This window comes from Muscardinus avellanarius, assembly GCF_963383645.1.
Source record: "Muscardinus avellanarius genome assembly, chromosome: 1".
NCBI classification, from domain to species: Eukaryota; Metazoa; Chordata; class Mammalia; order Rodentia; family Gliridae; genus Muscardinus; species Muscardinus avellanarius.
The window spans coordinates 3,517,039-3,540,265 of NC_137786.1; positions in this window are offsets into that span (position 1 = coordinate 3,517,039).

A 23,227-nucleotide genomic window follows, 5' to 3' on the forward strand; every position below is an offset into this window, starting at 1 on the left:
CTATAACCGTCCCCTGAACAAAGGCAGGAGTTGACGCGTGAGTGGGTCAGGACGTGAACCCCCGTTCATGTCCCGTGCGTGACATTCGCTGCGTTGCCGTGCCAGTGCGTTTAATTTAATAAGCCCGTGTGTCAGGGGCCACTTCGGATGGGTTACAGCTGCCGCCTCCCACGCCCTGGGCCCTTGGAAAGTTGGTCTCTGCTCTTCCCCAACCTCAGCCGGGCCCTGCACGCTGCTATTCACTGTGTGGGTGCCTTTCTCCAGAACCGAGGCCTGCCTTTCCAAAGGTCACCCCTCCGTAATTTCCCAGGCTACCTTCAAGAATCTGTGAACGTGACCATCGGTGCCTTGGGGATATTATTTCTGTGCAGAAAAGTGCTGAGCATGAACAAAACAGGTAGCAAATATCCAGGTCACCTCAATCTGAAGCCAGAAATGGAAATCGCGCACACATTGTGTTTAAAGTAGGCACCGCATTGGCTCTTTTGTTTTTTATGCAACAGAAAGGAGTCATGTAGGTCACTTTAAAAAATAATAATCATAAAAGCTAAGTTTGGTGTGGTGATGCATGTTTGGAATCCCAGTATTTGGGAGGCCGAGACAGGGAGATCTTAGGTTCAAGGCTGGCCTCAGTAACTTAGTAAGACCCTGTCTCAAAATTAAAAAATATAATTGGGGCTGCAGATGTAGCTCAAAGGTAGAATATTCCTGGGTAGTTCAGTCCCTAATAACACACACACACACACACACACACACACACACACACAGAGAGAGAGAGAGAGAGAGAGAGAGAGAGAGAGAGAGAGAGAGAGATAGAGAAGAAAGTAATAGTGAAAGCTAAAGAAAGACATTGAAAAATAATTAGTGTTGGGCATATAGGTTATTTTTCTGTTTGTTTTTGTGTTACTGGAGATTGATCCCAGGGCCACTCTACGAGCTACACTCCCAACACCATTTTAATTTTTGTTTTGAAACAGGGTCTAATTAAGTTGATAAGGGCCCCACTAAGTTGCTGAGGCTAGCCTTGAACCTGTGATTCCCCTGTCCCAGCCTGCCAAGTACTGGGATTACAGACATGTGCTGCCATACTCAGTTAGTTTGGTCTTGTGCACAACACAGAAGAGGGATAGCTTTTTAAAATAATTTATTATAGTCAGAAACTTGGTCATAAAAGGGAAAAATATTTGCAAAATATCACAAGGAGCTGGCACAGTAGCACATGCCTCTAATTCTATTAGTTGGGTGGCTGAGACAAATATTCAGATTCATGAGCAGCCTCAGCAACTTAGCAAGGCTCTCAGCAACCTAGCAAGACCCTGACTCAAAAGTTTAAAATAAATAAGTAAGGATTTGAACTGTGGCTTGAAGGTACAAGGCCCCAGGGCTCATTTCCAAGTACCCCCAAAAAATTAACAGGAAAAAAAAAACCACAAAAGATTTTTTGTGTCTTTAAGTAAATGGACATGAATGAAACAGAAAAAGGACCTAAAAGACAATCAAAGATATGGAGCAGCCACCAAAAGCAAAGCCTCGGGGCCAGCCATTTCTAAGAACAACGTGGACTTTCTCAGCACCTGGCTTTGGACCTTCTGTTGGTGGGAGCCTCCCAGGTGTTTCTAGAGCATAACTGCTGAACTGGGATTCTGTTGGCTTTCGTTTTGATGCCTAGAATATAGGAAACAGGTTACTCTTTTGAAAATGACTGTGCCTACTCTGTAGTGGGCACTATACATGATCTGTCTGTGAATCTAGCTACAGGTAATGCAGTGACCACCACACACGTGTGAGGCCCCCTATGTGAGATTCGTAGGCTAGTGTGGACTCTCATGTTCTCTGCAGGTCTAGTCCAGCCCTCTCTGTGTCTGCAATGTGTGTCTCCATGATATCTGAATTGCATTTTTAATCAATTCACACTTTTATTTATTTATTGTTTTTCCCTGAGGGTCTTTTGCCTATGAATGTTCATTTCCTCCACACACTCAGTACAGAATTTAAGAATGTATTGATTGCTGGTGATGGTTTTGATTTTTTCCTCTAATTAACAGACTTTGCAAATGCTGTTCTGATTTAACTGGCAATGCCTGCTGTGGCCTCTCTTGGCCTATTTTTCTCTCTTTAACCTGAAAGTGAGTTTGGTTCATGTCTGTAACCACTCACTGAAGATAAATGTCCCCAAATACAAAGAGCTGGGCGTGAGGCGGTGATGGAGGAAAGAGTGAGCAGTGAGCTTCTCGCTTCCTGCCTAGGACCAATGACTAGAGAATAGGGGGTGAGTTTTGGAAGAAAAGTAATCTTAGCCAGAGGAAGGAAACCAAAGTCATCTTCTAGAAAAGAAAAAAGCTGCTTGGAGAAGCAGGACAACTCAGGTCAAATGTCCACTGCCTTGGAAAGAAGGACCACTGAGCAGGTACTACGGAGATGGAAGGTGGAGGCGATGGGGGCTGTGGACCAACCGCTCCAGCTTGTAAGTGATGTGACCTTCAGTCTACAGCGAGAGGGAAGCAATGGCGGCTTACTGACAGCCGCCACTGAGGAATGAGCTCAGCCTGGACGTGTTTGCCTAATGAACCAGGTTACTTTGTGCACTCATACTTTTTTTTTTTTTTTTCAGTACTGAAGATTGAACCCAGGGGCATTCTTCCTCCAAGCTACACCCCCATCCCTGTGTTTTATGTTCTTTACTTTTGAAACAGGGTCTCATTAAGTTGCAGAGAACCTCACTAAGTAGCTGAGGTTGACTGAGAACCTGTGATCCTCCTGTCTTAGCTCATACTATTTTGAGTTGTCTTTTGTGATTAAGAACTAAACCAGTAGTACAACTACTATAGAGATCAGTATGGAGGCTCCTCAGAAGACTAGGAATGGAACCACCTTATGACACAGCTGTACTACCCTTCTCTTTCTTTCTAAAAGAATAAAGTCAGAATACAACAGTAAAACATGCATACCCATGTTTATGGAGGCACAAGTCTCAATAGGCAAATTATGAAGCCAGCCTAGGTGTCCGCCAACAAATGAGTGGATAATGTGATGTGATACACACACACACACACACACACATATATATATATATATATATATATATATATATATATACACACACACACACACACACACACACACACACACACACACAATGGGACTTTGCTCAGTCATAAAGAACAATATTGTGCCGTTTGCAGGAAAATGGATGGAACTAGAAAATGTTAAGTGCGATCAGCCAGTCTCAGAAAGTTAGGGGTTATATGTTTCTCTCATACATGAAAGCTACAGAAAACATAGGAAAAAAATGGGACTTCAGATAAATAAGTAGAAAAACCAGTAGAATAATGGAAAGGGATTAGAGGAAGGAAGTGGGGAAGGAGAAAAGGAGAATGAGGTTCAAATAATGTTATGTCCACATATAAAGATTTCACTCCCAATTTCACTAACATATACAGGGAGGCAGGAGGGGGGGAGCCAGGCAGAATCTGGAGGGAACCACACACACTGCTGTGTTCATGTATATTTTTTATCACTTTTAATCTTACTATATTGTATAATTACAATAAACCAATAGAAGTATGAAAAATCTGAGTGACACATTTGAAAGTCCCAAGGCATTTGAAGAGGGCAATCCTACTTTTGTCTGGGGAGATGCTTAAGACACATTTGGGAAGCAGAGTCAAGATGGGGAGTAGAGATTAATGATATGGCTGAGGGGGGAGACCCAAGCTTGGGCACTGGGAATGGAAGTTGAAAGAAAAATGATTCAAGAAATTCTTAGAAAATTAATAGGAGTTAGAGGTAGACCAGAGTTGGAAAATATAGAAGGGGCAGATCCATTTAGATTAGCCTTGGGTTTGCAGTATTTGTGAGTGACAGATAGAAGGACAGATACTGGAGAAGGACGTGCCTAGTCTTTGCCACTGGTCGTTGGAGTATTGTTGTGTTTTTATATACTCAATAAATAAAGTCACCCTTCCCACCTTGAGCATGGAATCCCCATAGAGAAATAATGGAAGTGTCAGTCACTTGAAGAGGTATGAAATTTATCAATGAAGAGAGCTCTACAGTCAAATGTGTTTATCAGTATATCCCTGCTACATTCTGTGGACCAAAAATACATGTAAGAACACAGCATCTCTGCAGACATGGAGCCCCAAGGAGGAACTGGAAAAGCTGAAGACCTGTATTATCTGTCATGTCTGCCCAGACTCACCCATCAGGAATGAGCGAAGGGCAGATGGGCGAGGAGCGGTGCTGAAAGGGAGTCCATCCCCTGGACATGCAGAAGTGAGCCATTTCCTAACTGCCACCTGGCCCTGGGGAACCTGAAGGAGCGGTGTCCTAAGGCCCCTTACAAGTACACAGCTGATGGAGAGCCAGATGAGAGGCTCACAGGAGTGTGCCCTATGTCCTATGTCCGTGAGTTTATCAGAGAGAACCTCGGGAGGGCTTGGTCTCCCCAGGCAAGGATTCTACTTAGGGAACAGCAGCTGTCAGAAGATGGAGCCCTCAGAACCACCACTGTCTAAAGAAGGATATCAGAGGAAGAGGAGCTCTTTAATGGGAGCAAACAGTCGTGTCCAAGGAGAACCAGGAAACGGAGTGTTCCTGAGGCTGGCAAGGTTGAGTGACACGAAGTCACAATAAAAATAACACTGTCAAGCAATCCATCATGCTGGGCCATGGAAAATGCTCTTAAGTGGTGATAATATGGGAGTCATGAATGGCATCCATAGACATAGGGCAGGATTCCCAACACTTGTCATGCAATAGTAACTAGAGATACTCAGTTCAGGTCCCTGGAATGAACATAAGTGTGCACAGCCTGCCTGAGCTTCCTAGGCATCCTATGTTAGTAAAATTCAGGGCAATGACCTTGAACGGGGTCATTTGACGTTAGGGGTCCAACGGGAAGATGGCGTCTCTCAGGCAGCCCCATGGGTGGGGCGGGGCCTGCTGAAGTCTGCCAAGACTCAGAACCCTGCCTCAGTTTGACCACTTCACATCTCCTATCCTCTTGGCCAATAGTTTTCATCATTTGCCCTTTGGGACCTCAAGGACCCAGGGGCCCCTCAGGATGGACAGAGCTACTCAAGTTGGATTCATTTCAACCTGAGCATAAATGACTGTAGCAGTGCTACCTTTTCATTGTGTAGTTGGGATTTCACCTGAACAAGGGTCCAAAATTGTATATTGAAGTTTGGAAAAGTTTGATATACATTGATGAAATGGAGTCGGGTAGAAAATCTTAAGATTGTCCTTTACATGGAATTGTAAATTGTGTTTTACATTTTTGCCTTAATGTGGTTTTGTTTTAACATGTAATCTTAAACTTAATTTCATATAGTTCAATGTATATTTGAAAAACTAACCTTTGTAGAAAATATTAGATAACAATTTCAATGTTTACAAAAAGTCATACAAATGACTCCAACTTTACTACTAAGCCTAGAATAGAAATATATAGTTGTGAGTCAATTCTTTGTGAAGGATAGGATATTTTTATTAAGAGTTAGATATCAGATGCAGGGGCACATGCCTGTAATCCAGGTACTTGGGAGCCTAAGACAGAGGAATGGCAGGTTTGAGGCCAGCCTCAGCAATGTATTAATACCCTATATCATTATAAAAAAATGAAAAAGGCTGGGGGTATAGCTTGGAGGTAGAATGTCCTTAGAGGTAGAATGTTAGGGGGTTATCTCCAGGACCAAAAACAAACAATCAATATATGTATGTGTGTATGATTATATATTATATTAACATTATAATGTATCAGTGAAATTTTATATTTTATTTGATATTTAGTTGTTTGACCTATAAATTATTTTATAGCCATTACAAAGATATATTTGTATATGAAATATGGAATTTTGAGAGAGGTATATTATTAGAATTGTTCCTGAGAGGATGGGTGTGGTGGCACATGCTTGCAATCTCCATGCTTGGGAGGCGGAGACAGGAGGATCACACAGGTTCGAAGCCAGCCCTGCTGGCTTAGGAGACCCTGTTTTCAAAAAATTTTTAAAAAGTATAAAATAGGTCTGGGGGTGTAGCCTGGAGGTAGAAGGGCTTCCAGGAACCCCAGTACCACCAAAAAGAAGAAGGAGGAGGAGGAAGAGGAGTAGGGGGAGGAGAAGAAGAAGAAGAAGAAGAAGAAGAAGAAGAAGAAGAAGAAGAAGAGGAGGAGGAGGAGGAGGAGGAGGAGGAGGAGGAGGAGGAGGAGGAGGAGGAGGAGGAGGAGGAGGAGGAGGAGGAGGAGGAAGAGGAGGAGGAGGAGGAGGAGGAGGAGGAGGAGGAGGAGGAGGAGGAGGAGGAGGAGGAGTTCCTGAGAAATAGCCATTCTGTTGCCATGGCAGACCGCCCGCTCTTGAGGGCTGAGATGATAAAGAATGGCTATGTCTGCCACAACTGGAAGCTGTACCTCAGTTTACCTACTGCACATCTCATACTTTGAACACTACATACTAGTAGTTTTCAGTTTTTGCTCTTGGAGATCTCAAGGATCCAGGACCCCAGGAAGCTGCTTGGTCCATCAGGGACTTAGCTAAAGGAAGCAGAGGGCACAGAGTGAGTGGCTTTAGTTTGATTCTCCAAGATGGAAATTTCCATTTTTTACTCTGTTGAAGGATCTGCGGGGAGGTAGCTGAGTCCTGTCCCCGCCTGTATTCCAAAGGACAACTTAGGTAATACTCAGTTTATAGCACTTAGGAGAGCTTTCGTGCCTATCCTCATATTGTTATTGTTTGTTTTGCTTTGCTTTGTTTCTTTATTTGTTTGACTGTTAGCCCATCTCTTTCTCTAATATTTCTAACATAAAATGCTTAGGAAGACCAAGTGGGCTGCTTATGGATTCCAGGGACTTAAAAGGATGATTTAGAAATTTTATAAACCAGTATTTTCTTCAGTGGAGAAAAAAATCCCATAGAACAAGGAGAAATTGTTATAAGTCACAGGAGATCCAGGCAACAGGTTTCAAAGAGGAAGAGGCTGAGGGCTGAGGGCTGAGGGCTGAGGGAGACAAGGTCCATCTGAGACCCACAGAAGCCGTACCCACCCACCTTCCACTGGGAATGCCTCAGATGAACTCTGTTTTCTGGGGTTCTCTTAGTTTAATGCCTGAGTGGCTCAAGCAGTAGTCTAAGAGCTGTGGAATAGAAGATGTCTGTGTCTCCATTGCTTCCTGGTATATTTCAGAAGATTTGGTCATGACAGCAAAAGACTCTACTGTCCAAAGATTTCTAACATCTTCCTACAACACTTCCCATGCACTGCTGATTCTCCTCCAGTATTTAAAGGTCAAATTCGGGAAAGTGATAAGGGTGGTAACAAACCTGAGCATTAATATGCAACAGGATTCTCGACTCACTATATAATTTACAAAAAAACACTTGAAAGTTTGCTAGATAACGGCTAGCTTCTACAGTATGCAAAGGGTTCTGGACTTATCGCTGCATTCATTATATGTGTGGTTCTCTAATGAGTTCAAACAGCCCTTGTTTTGAAAAGCCATGAAATCAACATTTACTGAAAGTTACCCACTTGGCTCATTTTATATCTACCTTTTGAGAGGTAAATATTAATATTTTCATCCAATGTTGCAAAAACCCAGACCCAGAGATGTACACAACTTGCTTATGATTTATCAGCTAGCGTGTGAAACATAGATTCAAAGAAAACTTGGGGTTAACTAAAGCCCATATTATAGGATGCGGGGCAAGGTACCTGGTAGGTAAAACATGATCTTCTAATCAGTGTGAGGACATGATCATGCTTTCCTTCAATAGCGTCAACTAGTTGCAAAGTAGAGACAATTTCTCCGTTTTCTTTTGTCTTTTTTTCCTGCAGTTCCTGGGAGTGCAGAATAATGTGGACATGTTTCTCATCCAGTTATTATCAACTTGAGGGAATGGGATGACTTCCAAATGTTTCTCATAGATGTTCACTGTTTTAAACCCACGGGGACAAATGAAGAGCATCTTTAAAATGTTAGCAATTGAAACCGATATGTATTAAGACAAGAATGATGATTTTATAACTATTCAGAATGTAATTTCAAAACTCACCCTGGGTCCTGCTCAGCGCAAGGCACTGACTGTTCCAGTGACCGCACGTGGGAGCTCGGCACCGAGCGCTCCCTCGTGCCAAGAGGGGCTTCCAGAGTTCTCTGCTGATAAGGTCAACAGGGAGGGAGAGGATTTGCCGAATTAAATCTGTCGCAAGGAACGAAGGCTTTTCTTGTAAGTTGAGGAGCATCTAAAGAGGACAGTAAAAGCATATACCCAGGTCCAGAGGGAAATAAAGAGTACACGGTCTTCCTGACGGCAGTAAAACAAGCTGCCTGGACTTCCCTCCTTCACAGTCGTGGGATCTGCAGGTTCTCCAATTCACATCCAGCACAGAGCTAAAATGGCACCTAGTCCTCATTACGTAAGATAACACACTGAGAAATCGATAGGATCAGAGTCCCTGCCTTCTAAGTGAGCATGAAGCCAGACTCCGCTCATTTACTTACCTTCACTCTTTCTGTAGTATGAGCTGCCATTTTCAAGACTGATGAACTCTGGGGGGATTTTTAAACAGATTTCAGAGGCCGGGCGTGGTGGCACACACTTGTAATCCCTGCGCTTGGGAGGCTGAGCCAGAAGGATCGCACAGGTTCGAAGCCATCCTCAGGTACTTAGTGAGGATCTCAGCAACTTAGTGAGACCTTGTTTCCAAAAAATATATAAAATAGGTCTGGGAGTATATCCCGGAGGTAGAAAAGCCCTGGGTTCCACCCCCAGTGCCCCCCGAAAAAAACAGATTTCAGGGCCTTAGCCCTAGATATTCTGAAAGATCAAGGGGACCCCTCCCCCCAAATTGTGAATTCAGAGCTTTACAGCATCCTGTGTCTTCCTCGTTGTAATGTTTTACTCGCTCCCTCTCTGCTCCTCAGTGAGGCCTTCCTCAGGCCCACCACTCAAAACAACCAACTCATGTTCGTTTTCCATCTGAGCTCGTTTTCCATCTGAGCTCCGTGATCAAAATCCAGCCAGACTTTGCTTATGAGACCTATTTTCTGCCCTTTCAATTATTTGCACCCCTTACCTTTGGATATTCTCAAATTTTGATCCCTTTAAAAAGTGTGATTATCCTCCTGTCTTCGCCTACCAAGTGCAGGGATTATAAGCGTGCACCACCACGAAGGCGGAGACAGGAGGATCGCGTAGGTTCGAAGCCAGCTGCACTGGCTTAAGAGATCCTGTTTCCAAATAAATTAAAAAAGGTATAAAATAGGTCTGGGAGTGTAGCCCAGAGGTAGAAGGGTTTCCAGGAACTCCAGTACCACCAAAAAAAAAAAAATGTGATTATCAGCCTATCAGTTTGACTAAGATTGCATTGAATCTGAGGGTCAATTTGAAAAGTACTGACATCGTAGCAGCATTCAGTCTTCTAATTCATGAATCGTGTATGTGTGTGTGTGTGTGTGTGTGTGTGTGTGTGTGTCCATGCTTTTTAACCTCAGCAATATTTTTTTTTGTGGTGCTGAGAATTAAACCAAGGGACATCTGCATCCAAGCTACATCCCAACCTCATTTTAAATTTTTATTTAGAATAGGCTCGCACTAAGGTACTGAGAAGTTAGGTTGTTGAGACTGTCTTCAAGACTGCCATTCTCTGGTCTTAGCCTCCAAGTAATAAGATTACACTTGGCTCTCAACATTACTTTATACTTATTGATGTTTAATTTTTATTTCTTAAATATACATTTACATTTCACACAAATACAACTAATTTCTGTATCCTGGTCTGTAAACTGCAACTTTGCGAAATGTGACTCTTAAAAACTTTAGACTTTAGAAGGGTTTTCCACATACATTCAGATCATCTACGAAGATAGTTTAGCTTATTTATTTTTCATAAAATTGGTTACCTTTCACTTAAAAAAAAGTGTGGTCATGAGTGGTGATATTTTTCAGAGGCTATTTATTATTATTCTGATAGCACTTTCTCTCTCTCTCTCTTTCTCTCTCTCTCTCTCTCACACACACACCACACACACACACACACACACACACACACACACACACACACTTCCCATTATCCCAGTTAAATCAAGTCACCCCAGGGAAATAAAAACAAACTTTTCCCCTGACTTCGTGCTGTGCATGATACCGTCATCGCGCCGCCATCTTTATAAAGCTGGATTCTCTTCCCATGGCCCCTGTCGGAAGGGCTTCGCTAGCTCATTGCTCTGTCTGTGGGCCGGTTTGTCAGTTGGAAGAAATGTGGCGTAGAATATTTGGAAGTATACTGTATGTCCCGTGAGACTTATAAATCTGTTATAAATAATTTCTTGTAGTTTCCTTTTCAGGGAAGGATTAGTTCATCACAAACGAGGATGATTGTCCTCAGCCTATTGTTTTGGAATGGGGCTGCACTATGGAGCCCCGTGGACGTGGTTATTAATCTATATTGAAAATGCAATCACTGACCACAGGTTATTTCAATTAAGCCAGGCCTCACCCACATGTTTTGTTTCATTCAGTGAGGGGACCAGGTCTCTCATCGGTGCCTCCTACTGCTAGGTTTATTTGTGAGAGCTTAAGCATCGAGTCTCTAAGGAAATATTCTGGGTTGTATACCTGCACCTGGTTTCAGCTGGGAAAAATTTCATCCTCCAAATGCATGTTTGGGACTGGAATTTTTCAGCCACCACAATGCAAATGTAAAATACACGTAATATCATCCCTAGGCATTAGCAGAATAAAAACAGAGAGGGCCTATGATCTAAACAGAATTGGAGTACCGCTGAGGTCCCACAAGCAGAGCAGCAGCCTATCATAAAACCAGGGCTCAAGCAAGTTTGCTTTCTGTTTTTCACATAAAAATAAACAGAAATCAAATTTTATTGATAAAGTGTGTGTGTGTGTGTGTGTGTGTGTGTGCGTGTGCACGCATGTGTGTGCACATGTGCATTTTCATTGTAGTTATGGGCCATTCAGCTGTCAGTCCACTGCCCCTTGGTTCTATCTCTGAGACTCATGTATAAACTTTACTCTCTATAGCTCACAGTTGGTTGGAAATAATTTCCTTAATTTAAGACTGATTCTTATCTTTGCTTTTAAGAATGGCATGACATGTATTTTTAAGGTTATTATTTAAAAGAAATATTAATAAGATATCCAAGACTCTACCTTGTCCTTGGCAATAGCTGGGAGAACTGGCTACGCTGAGTTTCTACTTTTGTGCCCCAGGGAACCTCTCCTCCCCGGCTGCAGGTAGCTGGCAAGCTGAGCTCCTGGATCAGCCTTTGACCATGGAGCCTCTTCAGGGTGAGGCCTCCACAGACTCACCCTTCTGCCTCGCATCTGGCACGATGCTTGCCCTGATGCACTGCCAGTCTTGGAGAAGGGTGGAAGTTTTTTTTAGCAAGAAGCACACTAAAGTTCCCTGCCTGAAATGGGCATCGTCTCTCAGTACAGTCTTGTGCATCTTTGGCTGTACCTACCATGGACTCAGAAGACACTTAGAAGGGACAGGCCAGAGGTCCTATGATAGGAATATGTCTTCAAAGCTTTGGCACCAAATTTTGTGGGAAAGGAAGGAGGAACGCTTTTAAAAATATATGTCCTTGAAGTCAGTCCATGGGAATGGTATGTAATCCCCAGATGTGTAAAATAATAAGCAGATCTTTTTATTAAATGGATGTTCCTGTTAAGAACATACTCAGTAAGATAGGACTGATATTTTGAAATATACTCATAGTTTTCTTTTAGCTTTTCATGAAAATCTTATGAAATACAAATGATCTGTATCTCTCCATGTGTAGAGCAAAACCTGTATCATACTATAAATGGCAAGAACTTCTGCATATTTTATGTATTTTCACATTCAATGATAAAATTAATTTTTTAGCAAGCAAATTGAGGCAAGGAGTAAATTATCCTGCTGGTGTTGCCATAGAAAATATACTAGGAGATGACTGTCATTCCCAAAAAGTAAGAGAAAATGAACTCTGGTGGAAAGCTATAATAGATATTACGATTTACCTTTCATGCAAAATGAATATTTTTATTTCTACTATTTCTTGCATGACTATGAAAAGACTCTATTCCCACATGAGCCAACTGTGGACGATGGGTGCCTACAGCAAACTGAGTGTGTATCGACTCTTCCGCCTCTGGCCCCATCCTGGCCCCATCCTACCTTCTCCTCTAGTGGTCCTGAATATTCAGGCTTTAATGCTATAGTATGATCCCTGTCCTTGGTCAGCATGTTGTAACTCCTATGCCCTCCTCTCTCCCTTCTGGCTTTTGGAACCTTAATTATTCAGCAGTATAATAAGGCGTCTGCCAACTGTTCAGTCCCCTGGCTGGGTATCTGAGCGCCCACATGACCAGCCATTTCTCCTTGGATTTATTTCCAATGCTTTTCACTCCATCTCCAGCAGGATTCACCATGACTTCAGCCTTGTTTCCTCCCTGAATCCTGCTGACATTCCACATGCAATTTGGCAGGCCCATCACCTTCTGTCACCTTCAAGGCTGTTAGAGCTCTCACCTCCCTGTCCCTCCTCATCAGGGTGCTGTGCTCTCTGCAACTCAAGCCTGGCTGGCCCCCCATCAGAGCATCTAAGGCCCATCTCAAGGAGAGGGTGGAGTGCCATGAGAGCAAGTAGGACAAGTGGTGGGATTTGTTTTGAATTCCTGTCCTGAACCAAGGCCTGGCAGCACTGCTGTGGGAAAGGAAGATGCATGCTCTCTTCTATTAAATAAGTGCAAAGGGTTTTGCTTACCAAACCACTGATGATTTCTGAGAGCAAGCTCAGCTAGGTCTGTTTCCCGAACTATCACACACTATTATGCAGACGTGGCCAGTACCGCCAGGACCATATCCCCAAACCTTAGCTGTTCTTTTCCTGCATCCTCTGTCCATTCCCAACCACATATCTCCTTTTAGGCCATTCAGGTTCCACACCTGGGATCTTGTAGGCTTCTCAATTTCCTGTCTCTTTAAGTACACTCTCCTGTAGCCCTACAATATAAACCTTAGTCATTCCCCCTGGCACAGCAAGAGCCCAACCTTCCCCTACCCTCAACAACAAAAGAGAATCTCCCCTCCTTCCCAGGGATGCCTGGTTCACACCAGCATAAAAAACTCAATCAGCATCCAGATGCAGAAAGTTCCATGCCTTCTCTCTCTGGGACATTTATGTCACCCCATAAGCTTTTATACACACTAACTGCTAACTCACATCTGGGATTTTCTCTTCCAAAGTCCTCTGGAGCAAACCTCCATGAATTTATGAATCTCCCTTTTTCACGGAAAGATATAGTAGCTGGGATTGCACAAAATGAGGATTACTCTAGAATGGAGCATGATCCCAGTGAGGATTTAGAAATACCAGGGGTGGGAAGATGTGGACCTCTATTTGGCAATTACCCAATTCAGTTCACAGTGTGGTGTCTAGAGGGACGGTAGTGGGAGGTTGGTGAGGTTAGCAATTCAGGTGTGCTGAGAGCAGCCAGCTCTGGCTCTGTGCACAGGGTAGTGTTAGGTGAGAATATGTTGAGAGCCGGCATCCTTTCCACTGGAGTGGTTGAGGGGAAACACCACCAGTACCTTTCTGATGAGTTATTTTTGTCTTCCCCATAGGACATGAAGATGGCCTGCATGCCTTAATTATCTGACCAAAAAAATACAAAGAAAGAAGGTCACTTTACAATGTTTACTCTGGTCTTGATGCCAATTTTTTATCACTAGCAGAGGAAGTTGGTAAGCATATAGTATGGGAAACTCCTGCCAGTGTTCATGGAGAAAATATTGGTGACATTTTCTAATCCAGAAAGTGTTATAAGAAAACATCCTATTGCATATGAATATGTTTCTCACACAGTAACCTGATGGCCAGGAGACACCTGCTTTTCTATTCTAATATTCAGTGGCTGACCCCACAGTCTAAAGGGGTCTTCTCAATGGGCAACAAGAACACAGGAAGGCTGGCAGTTTTTACAGTGACCAGGGCTCCAGATCTCACGCTGGACAGAGGTATGTCATCTTACAGATGTGAAATTATAATAGAAGAAAAGAGACATAAATTTGATTAAATTAACAGGAGTTGAGTTTTAAGGGTCTCCAAATTTGTACTTATTTTACAGACTATGCTCTGTAGATTTAATGGACTATATACACACTATATATATACAAGATGGACAGACTCCTTAACATATACATAAGTTTTATTATTCATGCCAGATGTTGGAAACTTGGAAGCTTAAATTAAAAACGTTAGTTTGAATAAAAGTTAATTTTATCTTTACTCTGCCAAATACCTACCTATGTACTGTTTGCCTATTGGGCATGAGGCATGGCCAGGCCTGGGCTCCATGGTGAGACCATCTCTCTGATCACAAACTGAGCTTTGACTGTTTGAATTCCTCTCTTCCCTCTCCTGTGTATCTCCTCTATGGTTTGCCAATTTATGCTCCTTTTTATTTATTTATTTATTTTTATTTTTTGTTGAAGACTTAAGGAAGTTTATTAAAAAGATAAAAATACAGAAGACAGTTAAAGCCCCATGCCATTCAGAAATGGCACGGGGAGGGGGGGGCATTCGAAAGAATTCACCAAAGTTACAACAAGTGGACCCAGCTTTTTTATACACATGACCTCCATCTTGTTCACATAATTCTGACATAGTAAAAACCCTGTAAGGTTCCTCCCCTTATTTCCCTGCCAAGGTGGAGCCCAGGTGTCCTTTCTGCCTAGGTCTCTTTTCACAAAGGTCATGATCAAAGGTCAGGTCGACCCCAACCTCTTATCCTAGCTAGATTATCTAAATTATTATGTAGATCTATCTTTAGAGAGAGAAAGTCCTAGCTCCCCTCTCCTATGGACTTACTAATTACTTTTAGCCAAGTCAATCTAAGTTTCAGTAGCTGTTTGATGCCTGACCGAAACCAAGTCTTTCTCTCCCCAGGTCTGCCATTTTGAAACAATTATTTGTTTTTATTGTAATAATCACTCTCTGACTAAATCTTGGGTATCAGAGCCTACTATCAGTCTTCCCCAAAACATGCACACACTCACACATACCCACCCAGTTCCATATCTGTCCATTAATAAGTGCATGTGTACCTACACATGTGTGCACCCCACACACATATACACATAAACACACTGTGCCTTCTCTCTGTGGAAGCAAATGTGATAGTCTACACTCAAGTCTAAAATTATATCATGGACTGGGAGTTGACAGGACCCTGTATATACAACTCTTCTGAGAGTTCAGGACCAGGGCCTCAGGGGAGAAGCTGCCGGTGAGATGTTACTCCCTCTCCAGCCCAAGGGCAGCTGGCTCACTCCTCATTTCTTCCTCCATGCGTTGTTTCCCTGCATGAATCACTATCAGCACAATTTCTGCATCAGAGGAGCACAGGGCAGACCACAAAGGCAGGAGGAGCCTGCAGTGGCTGGTAGAGCAAATCACTCCTCATTTGCTCATGCAAAGGAAAGTGGTAAACTTTCCTATAATGTCAGTGAGGCTTGGAAGAAAAAGAATCTAGTTCCAGTTCGGCTCTGGACCTGGATGGGCACACCTCCCGGTGCTGTCTCTGTCAGCCCGGGTGCATGCAAAGAGGAAGAGACAGGCTGGTTCCAAGTGTGGCTGCCTGTCACGCCCACCTGGACCATTAGAGTTACAAGATGGGAAAGGGCAGGCTGCCCAGGAGCAGAGTGTGAAGAAGAGAACAATCAGAAGAAGGGACAAGAGGTGTGCGCACTGGGGTCACCTGGATGGCTGCCAGGCAGCCTGACACTTGCTGAGCTGGGCCAGACCACAGCAAATAGGGTGTATAGGTGGCAAACTAACAAGTAATTGGCTTTGCTGTCCCTGCCAAGATGCGAGAGGAATGGGCTGCTCTCTGTCCACACAAGCCAGACACATTCTGCTAAGTTGTGGGCCTGCTCTATGGCCAAAAGCACGAGCCTACGTTAGCAGAGGAGCCCCTCCACACTGCCCCCATAGCCAAAAAAGAGGGCGATGACCTTAAGATCCTCAGGGCAGAGGCATCTAGGAAGAGGGTCTTCTCTGGGGCGATGAGAGCTGGGATCATTCTGTCCCGTGGCTACCCCAAACCAGGAAGCCATGCATCCATCCAGCATATGGCAGAGGACCACCAGGGAAGCTCTCACGAGCTGGGAGCTGGGAGTAGCGTTATCCTTCCTGGCCAAACCCTTTCCCCACAGCCACCCAACTCTCCAGCAGCTGGGAAATGCAGCCTAGTGCGGTGCCCTGACACAGGAAACGGCCCTGGCAGGCCTCCCGCCACAGAGCGCAACTCCTCGTCCTCTCTGTTTCTCATTTCCAACAGATATGACCCAAAAATAGAAGATGGAAAATGAAGATGTTCATGGAAATTTATAAGTTGTAGATAACTGACAAAAAATATCATGAACCCAGAATAAAAAGATATTTGGGGAGAAATAGAAACAGTTATAAAATAGAAACAATAACAAATAAAGTTGAACATCATTAACTTAGATTCAAATGGATAGACCTTATTTTAAGAAAAATCGCATTAATATGAAAATGTTGCTAACCTCTTTAAGTTATCCTTCATGAACGAGTCCATTTGATAAATAATTACTTGGCATCAACACCCAAAAGACTGTAGCTAATTTAAAATTAGGTTCTTTTTATTTTCTACCTCTGAGCTATACCCCCAGGCCAATTTTATTTATTTATTTTGAAATAGGGTCTCATTAAGTTGCAGAGGGCCTCACCAACTTGCTGAGGCTGGCTGCAAACCTATAATTGTCCTTTCTAAGCCTCCCAAATCCTGGGATTACAGGCTTGTGCCACCTCACCTGGCACAGATCAGTATTAATGAAAAAAAAATACAGACATATAAATGTTACAGATTAGAATTGGTTCCTGATTAGAATAGTTGTATTTCGACTTCTCCAGATGCTGATAGTTTGCAAATTGCACAATTTAAGATGATAGAGGGACTTTGCCCATTTCCTAACGATGCTTAAAATTATGCATAAAATGATACATCAGCAGTGGAAAGAAATAAATATGCTAACCAGACATCAGGAGCAGCCCAGGCACCCTTTGTGTTATGATCTGCTATCTTCCTCCACGGGGAAGGTGGAGGAGGCCGGGGACACTGGGCCAGGCTCTGGGCCCTTTTCTACTGGGAATTATGGATTTGGACCAGTGTATCCCAAGCCCTGTGATCAAAGACCTTTTTAAGAAAGCAGGATGTCATCAGAGGTGTGACCAGGAAGGGAATCCCAAGCCGCTGGCCTTGTTGTCTACAGTGTGTCCCAACCAAGTAAGAGAACAGAGCCTATTGCCCATAGCCTGAGAAAGAAGAGAGTCCATTGCATGGCCATTGCTGTGGTGACAGCTGTGCCCACAGACACTTGGCATGGCTATGCGGGGATAGCACAAACCCTGTGCTCAAGGAACTAAGTATTATAGCAACAAAAACAAGGAAATTGGACTCTTCATGGCAGAACTCTAAGTTAAAGCTAAAACATGAAGTAAACATTCTTTTTTAAAGGTTTTTCTGCTTTGGGTGTTTTCTCAGAGGCTTCAGGGAGGCCAGAAAAGCTCAAAAGGTTTGATTAAGATGTATCCAAACCAAACATTTCCAAAGATGAAAATTCTGGTTATCTTCATAAAGTGAAAGTGATAAGCCAAAAGAAATTCCATAGAAATTTCCAAACAAGTTGAATCATGGATGCGCATAAAGTGTGTCTTTTAACTATGTTAAGTAAACTGAAAACAATAGCTTGAGACTTCCAGGACATTTCTGAAGATATTACATTTTTAGAGGTCTGAGGAGTAGATGTCTCCAGACACTATAAGAACTTAGACAAAAGGGTGCTTAATGATAAACCTGATTAAAAGCTAAAAGAAGAAATCTTTCCTCCCTCCTTCATCCTGGAATGTTTTCAAAAACAGTGAATTATTTTGTGAACATGCATTCCCCCTAAGAACAATGGCGAAGGGCCGAGGCATGTGGTGAGGAATAGCATCCAGACTAGGTGAGATTTATGGTAAATAAAAGACAGGAAAATTAGACAACAGATGGCAAATGAAAGGAGTCTCACGCAAACCAAAGACTTTTAAGATTTAAGATGCTCTTTAGTAATGTGGCTTAACATAATTCGGCTTGATTTAACAATAAAACAAATTTATTATCAGACAAGATAATGATTACACAAAAAGTCTTATGGATGAAAGCATCTTCTATTTCCTGAGGCTCTTGAAAGCTATACAGACATTGCATCTAGTTACTTTCCAATGTAAATATTTAAATTAGTGTTGTAAATGGATAAGTATGCCCATACAGGCCAGATCCAGCTCTATTAATTGAAATTATAGTTATCACTGAATGGTCCCTGTGTCCTCCGCCCAGTGAATGTAACGATGTAAATTTCTTCAGATTGCAAGAAAGAAGCAATATTCATGAAGATTGCTCCAGACTTGAGACCATATCCTTCTCAGAATTGTCTCTTGTAGAAGTTGTCAAAATACCTGTTTATCAGGTCCAAAAATTAGGAATAAGTTCTACACTTTCAAATTTTAAAAAATTTATAAATAAAATATTTTGTGACACATGAAAACTATATAAATTTCATATATATACATATATACATGCATATATATTTCTCTTTTCATATCTTTTTTATCACCGCTATCCTTTTATGTGTTGGCTACCAGAGTTTCCACATCATATACAAAATTGTCTACTGGTAACAGAGACTAAACTACCCATAAAGCTGAGAATACTGCTCCTCTTACCTTTGCTGAGCCCAGGCCTCATAAAATGTCTACATAAAGGAGGGGAAGGCAAGCCAATCATGCTTTCTACAGTGTGTGCACCCTGGAAGGCTTTCAGGAGCCAGGTCAAACATCAGCTGTGGTTGCAGAGAAGGCTTCTGTGGTGAGGTCCCAGAAAGGAAAAAGCACACTGAGCTGCCATCTGGAGAACAAACAGCAAACAACTTTATTCTGCAGACCCGTTCCTTATATAGGGTTCTGCACAAAATGGTGTGTTTACTGGGTAGAGTGACGTGCGCATACATGTTACACTTTGCTTAATCGGCACACATAACTACGAAATGTGCATGTGTGAGATGCACACACACCAGCTATCATGGAGAAGGCTGCACACCTGCACACGCACCAGCTATCATGGAGAAGGCTGCACACCTGCACACGCACCAGCTATCATGGAGAAGGCTGCACACCTGCACACGCACCAGCTATCATGGAGAAGGCTGCACACCTGCACACGCACCAGCTATCATGGAGAAGGCTGCACACCTACACACGCACCAGCTATCATGGAGAAGGCTGCACACCTGCAACTGTGCTGGAGGCCGTGACCCAAAACTTTTTGAGATGTATGTGTCTGGGGCTGCACAGGGTCATTCTGTCACCACCAGCTTCTACTCTCCCTGGTCCTCACAGAGACTTAGGCAGATTTGGCTAGAGATACCCAGCAAGAAGTCAGAGGAAAGCACAGGTAGAAGAGGAGAGGCAGCCAAGTGCATGTACCACCTGTTCATGTCTCCAAGACTATGGGTTGAGGAAGCAGCCATTTTCCATATTCCCCACCATTTGAAACAGTTTCCAAAAGCATCATACTCATACACCACTGTACCCAAATTTGTTGAGTCATGGCAACAAAGAGATGTGTCCTGGTGAGACAGAAGATGCACTGACCTATGCACGCTCCTCTGGTTGGCTCTGATGTGTCCCCCAAGGCCTTGTGTGAAAGGTTCGGTTCCCAGGGAGGTGCTTCTGGAGGTGGCAGAGCCTTTAAGAGGTAGAGCCTAGTGGGAGGTCTGTAGGTCACTGGGGCTGTGTCCCTGAAGGGGATAATAAGATCCAGCTCCTTCCTCCTCTTTTTTTTCCTTCCTGGACATTACAGCAGTTTTTCTCTCCCACATGTGCCCTGTCCTTGCCTTTTTAGCAGAGACCTAACAGCAATAGGTCAACCCAATCGTAAGTTAGAACTTCTAATAGCATGAACCACAGGATGTTTTCTCTTATCATTTTTGTCATACTGGAGGTTGAACCCAGAAGAATTACATATTTAATCCCCTCTTTTTTAATGTTTGATTTTTTTTAAACAGGGTCTCACTAGGTTGCTGAGTCTCACTACATTGCTAAAACTGTCCTCAAACCTATGATCCTCCTATTTGGCCTTCCAAATACAGAGATTACAGGTATGTACCACTATGCCCAGCCAAGTTTACTCTTTTTATTGGTGTGTGTGTGTGTGTGTGTGTGTGTGTGTGTGTGTGTGTGTGTGTGTGAAATTGGCAGTGAAACCCAGGAGCATTCTAACTCCAAGCTACACCCCTAGTCCTATTTTTATATTCTTTATTGAGCAGAAGGTATGCTGGGAGCAGCGCCATATCTCTGCACACTCGGAGTACACTTTACACTTTGCTCTCCTAGGAGGCCTGGCCTGGTAGAAGAAGCTCCATAGCCTGCCTGCTTCATGTGCTTCTGCACAGCCTGCCCTTGCCAGGCCACAGGTGAAGCACCAGCCCCTCAGGCCTGCCTACTGGCACCTGCACTCACAAGAGTGTTAAAATCAACAACCAGTAAGACTGTAGCTAACAGGAAAAAGTGGAGCATGGTGGCATACATCTTTAATCTTAGTGCTTGACAGGGTGAGGCAGGAGGGTCTAAGATTCATTGACAGCTCCAACAATTTAGTGAGGCGGTCACTGGCTTAACCCTGTTTCAAAAACAATAAATAAAAAAGGCTGGGCGTGTAGCTTAGATGTAGAATGCCTTTGGGTTCAATACTCAGTACAAAAGAAAAAAACTAGAAAAAGTATTTAGATCAGTTTTCCTCTTAAATTGTTTTCCTAGGTGAGGAATGCAACAGCTGTGTGATTCAGTTGCATATCACGCAAGTCTGCGTTCAAAAGGCTGCTCATTGCTCCCACAGGTGTGGAAGGAAAGGCTGTCTCTCAGTGGACAGGAGAAATGAAGCCAGCCTGTGAGCAGATGCTCTTAGGACTTGAAGGGCTAAAGGTCAGAAGAACTTTGGGGTATGGGGTTTGAGGGAACCCATGTGCATTCCTGCAGGGGTAGGAGGTAAAGGGCTCATCCGGACACTGTTCTCCTGGGTCGCTGGGGAGCTGGGGCTCTAAGACCAGAGCGAGGAGGCAGGTGTGGGCTATATGGGAGAGAGCAGCAGGCTGTGCTGAGCAGCACACCATGCTGTCCTCCTCGGGCTTGGCAAGGGTGCCCTGGACCCACTGCAGCCTCCTTCAGAGCTGCAGAGCTGCTTCCAGTGAGAGGGGAGCTGGGTCCTCTGCTTCTCAGTGACACCATACAAGTTCAGGAGAGAGCCGCAGTTGAGTACTTCATGTATATTCCTTCTGTGAGTTGAAACATGTGTGGGCAAGAAATGTGACCAGCTCAAGAGACAACAGTTGGTATGCTCTGGTGCCTGTTCCTTCTGCAGCCATTAGTGTTTGGTGGGGACCAGGCACTCTGTGTCAATTTCCATAATGTTTTCTTATTTAACATTATAAAGTCCCCAACTAACATAAAGTCATAGTTCTACATTGTCAGTTACAATGCTGAGGACCTGAGAGTGACCTCCCTTTGTGAAGCCAGGCTTATGGCTCATCATTTTTTTTTTCTCGCACTTGGAAAGGGAGTTCTTGTGGTTTGTCCTAAAGTGGGAGTACTTGACCTACTTGTTCCCAGATCAACAATGACACTTCTCCCACTAGAGAAGCAGCCTAAGTCAACACGGGCTTCTTCTCTTCCCTGTGTGGATAGTCCCCGAGTTGTCGCTGATCATGATGGGGGCTTGGTCCCGTGGACTCCTTCCTGTGTGGTGGTCTCCATGAATCTGCCATTCCCTGGGCATCAGGCCTTGATCTCAGGCTGAGTGAGGGGCAGGTTCCCGGCGACTGTTCATTCAGATGCTGGGAGAGGCTGAGAAGTCAGCCTGTGGCGCCACCGAGGGCTGCTCCTTGGTGGAGATGTGTCCTTTGGAAGCATACACTCTTCCCCCGTGAAGACCTTCTACTTTAGGGTCACACCACCCAGATCTATTTTAGTTTTCATTTTGAAAAAGCATCTCTCCCTAGGTTGCTGAAAGCCTCACTGTGTTGATGAGGCTGGCTTCAACCCTGCAATCCTCGTCTCAGCCTCCCAAGTACAACAATTACAAGTGTGTGCTATCACACCCAGTTAAAAAAATAATTTTAACAGGATGAAAATTCAAATAAAACTCTCCATTTCTTAGGATGCCATTAAAGTCCCTTGGGAATTTGGACAGTTAAATGTCCATGTAAGAAAGGGGAACGAACTCAGTGACCTCGGGGTGCCTCAAAAATTAAAGAAGAAAAAAATGTAGATCAAATTAAGTAGAAAAAATAAGAAGGTGAGAACAGAAATCAATGAAATAGAAAATTGAAAAATAAAATAAGAAAATGAGGACATCAATAAGCCTTAACCAAGAGAATTATAAATGACCACTCTCGAGAATAAAGGGTGACATCAATGCAGGTTATACAGATACTGAGAGATGATAATAAAGGAAGAAAGAAATGGAGTAAACATTTCTCCAAGATTATATGCAAATGGACAGAAAGCACATTAAAAACATGTGAAAAATCACTAAATATTAGGGAAATAAAAATTAAAACCATAATGAAATACTATTTTCCACCCATTGGAATAATTATAATAAAAGAATAAGAATTAGGTGTGAAGAAATGAGAAGCTTCATTCATTTCTGGTGGAGATGTAAAATGGTCATTTTCTATGGAAAACAGTATGGTGGTTCCCCAAGAAATTCAAAGTAGAATTACTATATAACCCAGCAATTCCACTGAGTATACAAAAAATGCAAATATAGTCTCAAAAAGATATTTTTACATTTATGTTCATAGCAGCATTATTCAACATAGTCAAGAGATAGAAGAAACTCAAGTATTTATTGACAGATGCATACTTACACAAAATGTGGTAAAGTCACAACCTGGAATTTGGAAATTATAACATTTGCAATGACATATGGTTTATGTGCTGTGTGGAATAAGTCAGTCACAAAAAATACAACTACTGTATAATTCCATTATATGAAATAATTATAGTGGTCATAGCCATAGAAACAGAAATAACTCACTTCCAGAGGCAACACACGAAGGATAGTGAGTTATTTTTCAATGACTATAAAATGTGTAGAAGACA